Source organism: Falco peregrinus, chromosome 5, assembly GCF_023634155.1.
Source record: "Falco peregrinus isolate bFalPer1 chromosome 5, bFalPer1.pri, whole genome shotgun sequence".
NCBI lineage: Eukaryota > Metazoa > Chordata > Aves > Falconiformes > Falconidae > Falco > Falco peregrinus.
The window spans coordinates 110960513-110967981 of NC_073725.1; the positions used below are offsets into that span (position 1 = coordinate 110960513).

The window sequence follows — 7469 nt, forward strand, 5'->3', positions numbered from 1 at the left end:
CCGCCGCTCCGCCGCCGCTGCACTTACCGCGCCACGCCGCGCTGCTCCGCTCCGCTCCGCGGGGGAAGGGGCAAGGGGACCCCGGGAGGCGGAGGGAGGGGCCGGAAAGCCGCGGCGGGGCTGACCGACGGCGCGGGGTGTTTGGCTAACCTGACACCGGGGGCTGCTGCTGCCCCGGCGCTCCGCACCCGCGCTCCGCACCGCGGCCAGCGGCAGCCCCGCGGGCCAGGCGGGAGGAGAGCGCCCGCCGCCCCGGGGAGCCCGCGGAGCGGGGCTGTACATACTGAAACAATGAGATCGGCTGTTTTATAACGCTCACGTGGAGGAGAAGAGCCTGCATCCTGTTTCCTGGGGTTTGCAACTAAAATTGCAATTGGGGGGGACAAAAAAGTGGGGGTGAAAACCGAGCCCTGTGCCCGCCGTGGGGCAGAGGTGCCTCCCCTCCCGGGTCTGCCCGCATTCAGCCCACTCAGACAATCAAAGGTGGCTTCAAAATCACGTGAATTGCTTTTAATTTTCTTTTCACCCGACACTCCTGCTTCCTGAGATCCATGCGGCCCCCAGCTTACCTCCCAGTAAGCCGCCACTGAAGCATTTCATGATTTTGATCCTAATCTTTACATCGAGAGGGTCCAATATGACAACAGAGACTGTTTCTAGAAACTCATCCTGGTACAAATTAGAGGCAAGTCCCTGGGAAGAACAAAGTCACTGCAGCACTATGTCATCGAGAAAACATCCCTCAGAGGGTCTTAAGAATAACCCAGGGTGCCTTCTCCCCGCCCGGCAGCAGGGACATGCTTGCAAGCGCAGGAGGCTCGCTCCAGCGCCCCAGCTGGGTCCAGGCCAGCCTGCCTCGACCTGGATGGGAGCTCTGGGCCCTCCTTTTGGGGCACCAGGCTCGGCTCCCCTCTGCATTTCTGCCCCTTCAGCCCAAGCCATTTCCAGCCCTTAGCCAGCCTGTAGGGCCAGCCCTGAACCTCCCCAACAAGCCCCTGGGGCAGGCAGCACAGGGAGCCCCAGCTGGGGCTGTTTCCACACTGCAGAGCTCCTCCATCTTCTTGGGCATTGAGTTACAGGAGGAAGGGACCGACCAAAGACCCCCACACGTCCAGGCCTCACTGCTCATCCTGTCTGATGCCCACCAAAGCTGTCGGGAGAGGACAGCTCTGCCCAAGTCTGCCTGGGGAGGGCCACAAAAGCACGGCACTCTGCCCTGCCAAAGCTGCCAGATTTAGCCCTCAGCAAAAAGCTCCTGCCTGCCTCTAGCACAGGCAGTGCGGGCAGCTGCCCAGAGCAACTGGCTCATGGATGTGGCAGAGCAGCCATGGTCTTGCTGCCAGCTTTGCCTCTCTGAGCAGCCAAGGGATGGAGTAGCATCTACTGCTGCCGTCAGAGGTGGTGGCTCTCGGCAGTCCTCAGTCACCTTATTATGGAAAGATCGTCTCCTGTCACTGCCACCCTGGAGGAGAGGTTCTTCATTGTGTCCTCCTCCTGCTGCACTCTCCTCCTTTCAGCAAACACAGCTCAGCCCAGTCTGACAGTAAAAATGCAACATTATAGAAGAAAAATTGTGGACTGCTCTGGTGCTCAGCAGCTCCCATTCACAGGCAAGTTTGAAATCTGCACAGACAAAATGTGCATACAATTATGGGGAGTAGCAGTGTAAAAAATTCCATTTCTGAATACTGTGGTATCTCCGACACAGCCAAACCTTGGGGAAGTGGGACTGTCTTATTGTGTGATGTTGCAGTCTGTGTGGGGAGAGGATTTGCTGTCAGTCACTGCTGGACACCCTCAGGGCTAAAGCAACTATATAAAATTCTTGTGTAACTTTAGCCAGAGAGAAAAATGCTCTTTATTGTGTGAGGAGACAATTAACCCTCCAAAAATGATTCTACAGAGTCTTGAATTTCATCTGAAGAAAAAAAGAAAGCATAGAAAGCAGAGGACTGATGTCTCTCTGCCTGTGAAGATGCAATGTGAGCGCTGCTGCTCTGAAGGTGGAGTTTACAGTCTCCTTAAATCATCTGGTGACAGCCCGTGAGTGCCACTTGCTGTCACCCAGCTGTGCCACGAGCAGATGGGAAGCAGCAGAGCCAGATGTGATGCTTCATCTGGGCTTTGTACTGAGCTGGGAGTGAGCCCACATCTGCCAGCTCCACACCCCGGGGTAGTCACATGTGTTTGAGAAAGACCAGCAGAAGTCAACAGAGTCAGCCCCAAGACTGTGATAAAACCAAAACAGGAATTAGAGGAGACTCCTGTAATCACTCCAGCAGGTTTTACTGTTAAAGCCATGACAGTCTCACAAGACAAAGTCTGTGGGTAGGGATAAAATCCCTCATTACATAAATTGATGCACATGGAAAATACTTGAGAAGCTTTCAGGTACACAAATCCTTCCTCAGATCTAAGAGGGGAGTGCAAGCTGCACCCCCAAGTTAGATCTTCAACATGAGGTTTCCTCTGCCTGAAACACCCAGTAACTGTTATCACCAGTTTTGCTCCACCAACACAACCAACACAGGCAGAGGCAGCAGGAGGTCCTGACAGCCAGACCCATTAAAGACAGAAGTAAAAAATCCTTCTTAATGGTCATACTACAGCATTTCCAATGCCCTTGCTATGCCCAGAGCTGAACGTGTAGCGGTGGGGAGAGACTTCAGGCAGAAACATGACCACAGACTCAGTATTTGTTGGTGCACCTTTACAGGGGGAGAGGTGTGGGGAAGTCATACACAGCATCTCAGTCTTGTGTCCAGCAACTGAGGTTTGAGGTGAACAAGAGCAACGGCACTGTCAGGGTGGGCAACTGTGGCACAGGGAGCAGCTGTACCCTGCTCTGCCAATGAACTCCTGAAGCACTAGTAGGACAAACCAATTCATTCTTCTATGTATTAGTGTAAAAAAAGCAGTAACGGACACAACAGAGCTCCATAGGATCTTACTGTAGAGTATAGAAACTCCTCAGCAGAGTAGAGAAAAACAGCTGTTAACCTGCCAGCTCAGCTCTGCTGCACCTCACCACACCACCACTCACCTGGATAAACCCAGGAAGTCCTAAACCTAAGTTGAAAGTTGGAGTCATGCTGGTGGCCTGTCCTCAGGCAGTGCTTTCACGCAATTTGCCTGAGTAGAAATATGGCTCAGAAACAGGGTAATATTAACATCATAAGATCACTTAAAATACTTTGCTTTGAATTCAAGTGACACTGAAGAACTAATACATCCAAGATTTCAGGAAGTGAGGCTAAATGGAAATATCCATCATTTCTGAATGAAAGAAAACTGACAAAAGAAGTTGTTTGGGAACTGAAAGGATAAGGCAGGTCGTGTGAATCCACACAAAGATACAGAGCAGCCATTGTCGTTGGTGGGATTAGCACATACCCACTCGGGGACTAGCTTTGGAAAGCAAAACTAACTCTTTGGAAGTCTGACTTAAGGAAGAAAAACGTTCTTTTGGACTTTAATTCAGCCATATTTTTTTTTATTATTATTTTTAGCATCTCCAGCACTCCTGAAACTCTGAGCTCTGCATTGGGCGCCAAAGGGGAAAGGCATAGCACTGCCTGCTCCCAAGAGGCAGGCAGGAAACCAGAACACATAGAGAAGCCTCTGTACCTTCTGTAGTTAATCCTAGAGAACTTGACCCCCTCTGAAGCAACCGGAGCTTTTCAAAGTAAAAGCCGCAAAGAAAAGGAACCAAATCAGAGGAGAGAAGGTGCGACATTTTAAAAATCCAGAGCTAACACCAAAAAAAAAAAAAAAAAAAAAGTCTTTAGTGTTTCCTAAGCAACAATTTCCTGATTGCAGGCCAGCGGGAACCACACCACCAGTGTCCTCTCCCCCATTTTTCTGCCACTGTAAATTGTAGCAACTCTTTCACCACATCTCTGTGACTCTTCCACATGGCTATAGCATTCCCACTTTAAAACAGTGCTACTCTGGTTGAATAACCACAGAGCAGAGCTGAACAACTGTTCAAATGTGGGCAGACTCAGACTGAAATATTTCCTCATATGTCCTTATCCAACCATGTTTTTTTCAGAATTTGCAAAGGTGCCACAAAGCATCAGAAAACAATGCCTACTTGCCCAAAGTCAGGCCATTCTTACTTACTACATGCCTCTTACTGCAATGTACAGTTAAGAAACATAAAAATGTACAGCTCATATAGGAAAAAGCTTTTAGCAGATGTTGCTGCTTTGAAATACCAGAGAGTCAATATTCTAACACATTTCAAATGAGAGAAAAATTGCACAATTTATAGACTAGCCCAATCCAAACAAATCAATTGCAATGTATGTCTATGCTGAACCCAGTGGAGAAAAGCTCATACTGTTCTAGAGATTTCTGATAACCAGGACTCACAACGATTTGCGGTGACCTGCATGGTTGAACTCTTAACATGCAAAGTTAAGGAAACAGCTTACAAGAGAAGATTCCTGCAGTGCTGGATGAATGCAGTGTGAGAATTACCTACTTGGACAGTTTAGGAGGAAAACAGCATCACCCTTTCTTTATCACCAGCCAGTTTTTTCTGAACATATTTGGTCAAATGGAGTACTCTGCTGTACCCATTCAGTGCCCTTGGAGGAAATAAAGTTGCACATGTGAAACAGAGTAAAGCATAATTCTTTGAGTAAGGAGTAAATGTGCCTGACAGTGACTGTTAATTTAATGTACTGACAAACCAAGAGCACTTACAGGCTGCATTTCATAAGGTTTTCTTTCAGATTCTGACATTTTACTGCAGGTGCCTGAGAAATGTACCGAAATCTAAGATCAGAGGGCTCTTCAAGAAAAATGGCAGGAAAATTATCTTTATCTGGGAATCTGACTTGAAACTGTTCCTTGTTCTCAAGCTTTTTCACCATCAGTAAGTACATGATGGAAAGCATGGCTCTCAGAAATCAGTGCTCTGATGCCAGCAGATGTCACCTCACTGATGAACTTTCAGACTGCAAAGGTTACTGAGACATCCTCTGCCAAGGTGAGCTCTTCCTTTAACCCACAGCTGTAGCAACAGGTACAACATGCCCTCTTCCAGGGCTTGTTACCTTCATTTTTGTCACACGTAAAGTTCCCCAGAAACCCCTGCTAAGCATGTCAGACCCATTTTAGTTTGGACTGATTTCTGATAATGCTGAAATCTGACATCCATGCAGATGTGCAGTGAGCAGGTGGAGTTACAGTGTTCCCCGGTCACCTCTGTTGGCATCTCCCATTTCCTTCTGGCCATCCCAGTTCCTCTCATGGGATCTTCTGTACCTGGACATTTTGAGAGAGAGGAAGTTGAGGATGCAGTTGAAACAACAAGTCGCTTTTTGTTGTTTTCTTTTTTGAAAGTGTTCAGTATTGACTTCAAAAGTTTTCAAAAAACAGATGAAGCTCCGTCTCTTTTTGTGGTGGATGAGCTGACCAATGCAGACTGTTAAAATCCACTTCAGGTTTGCTGCAGCAAATTGTGTACAGGTTGTAAACAAAACAAGACAAACACCCAAGATAAGAATGTCCACCAACGTGCTGCATCATGTGAAGCTACCCATGAGTAATGCTTTGCGTTATGATTCTGAAACATGTTCTTAATTTGGAAAGGATAACAGTATTGAAAAGTCATTTCAGCAGAACATTACAAATATTTAAGGTTGCCAACTAGAACCCAGAGCCCATGGGTTCTTTCTGTGTGGGCTCTTTTTATGTGGGTTTTTGCACCCACATACAGCTCTGCTAACGTCAGCAGGGTTCTCTGTGGGTGCAGAGACCTGTCAGCACTGCACCCAGCCTTGCTGGATGTAGCAGTAGGTAGGATGGAGGAAAGCAACCACTGGGAAAGCCAGGAGGCTACAGGTCACAAGAAGAAATTAAGCAAGGGGAAGTCTGGTAGCCAAACCATGAGCAGGGCTGAAATGTCCCGCGAAGGTGTGCACACCCTCCGTTGCTGTTCCTGTAAAGAGCCACTTCAGTTTTCAAAGTCTAGAGTCCTCTTACAGTTTTATCCCCTATTGGTGCTTGGAACAAATTAATGTCACAAGACATTTTTGTCTAGAGAGGATTTACTGACAAGGCAAATAGGTGGCATGGCCCAGAGATATTCAGAGCAAAGGAAGAATTAAGGATTATGGCATCTCCCAAGGGAGACTGAACAACTGACAGGCAGTAAAACCAGGAGAGGGACTGAGAGCAAAGGAAACAGAAGGCAGCAAAGGGCCCCTGTTTGCTGACATTGGACCATCACTTCTCCAAGTCCAGTTAGGATTCAGGCACGGGACAGGGGCTCAGGGTGCTCCCAGGGTAGCAGGGCTGCCACAGGTCTGTGCTCAAAGCAGAACAATGAGGAGGAAGGAGAAGGAATGAAACGGGAGAGGCTGCAGGGACATGCATCCAGCCCCAGGCAGGGTGGTGGGGATATCTTTAAGCTCTCCCTTAAGTTTGTGTGGGCTTTTTTTTTAATCCCTTGCCCTTTCAGTGCAAGTGAGGACTTGCCAGGCATTTCAGCTGAAGTAAATTGTATCTTCTGTCATTCCTTTACTTAGATATTTAATTGACATACCTCCCAACTCCTGAATTTTACCTGCTCATCTTGTACTGCCAGGAGTTTTTCCCTTTAAATATTTCTGCTCACAGCAGTGTGGTGGCTCATATTTGTATGATCACCTAAAAATGAACAGTTCCTGCATTTGCATCCAAGATGAGCATGTATCCATCTCCTGCAGTGTCCTGTAGCTATCAGGAGTCAGTGTCTTTGCCCACACCACAGAACTCCCCCAAAATGCCACATATGTGTTTGCCATGGCATGAACAGCCCTGCAGGCATGTTCTTGTGCACTCATATTTCTGCTCTTGTAAAATCTGGGGTTCACTGCCATGCCCATGATGTTAGTTCTTTGTGCTTTTCATATGTACCAGCCTATGTGAATTCCCCTCCTTTCCCTTCCAAGCTATAAAGTAATTTCCTAAAGATTTCATTCTGGACCTGAATATTCCCACCTAGATTTCAGTTGCAATCTCATCATCCCCATAGCACACTCCGTTATCAACCCAAAATGGGAAGATTGTGTCTTCATCCTGAAATGGTATGGCAAGAAACAATTGCTTGCCATAATACCTTTCAGCAGCTATTACAAGCCATTATCATTAAAGCATCTGAAAACCTGCCCTAGTCCGGGTGTGGATCTGGCCACAAGGCTGGCAGAGCTGTGCCACCCTGCCTGGCTCTGCCCTCCAGTAACACACCAATGCAAGGGCAGATATGACAACGGCTTCTGGTTTTAACACTAAATCTGTCTCTTGATCCCACCAGGCAGTGGTGGCCACCACCAGAATACTAATTTTCTGCCCCTCCCCAAGCGGTTCTCTAGTAAAAGCATCAACCTCAGGCCTTCAACACCTTTTCCACTAGCCTTCTCTTAAAATAAACCAGTTGGGTTAGAAACTAACCTAGTGTTATTTAGTATGCAATT

At 47.7% G+C, this 7469-nt stretch overlaps 1 protein-coding gene across 4 annotated transcripts in view; it reads right to left on the reverse strand.

The window, feature by feature from the left end:
* Nucleotides 1-243, reverse strand: part of FBLN2 (fibulin 2) — a 106404-nt gene extending 106161 nt beyond the window's left edge. For 2 of the 4 annotated variants that reach the window (XM_055805769.1, XM_055805763.1), the window contains exon 1: nt 28-156. The gene's annotated coding sequence lies outside the window, so the exon portion shown is untranslated. Of the gene's footprint in view, nt 1-27 lie in introns of all 4 variants that reach the window. The other 2 variants (XM_055805767.1, XM_055805768.1) reach the window with 2 other exon arrangements.
* Nucleotides 244-7469: the final 7226 nt, after the last annotated feature.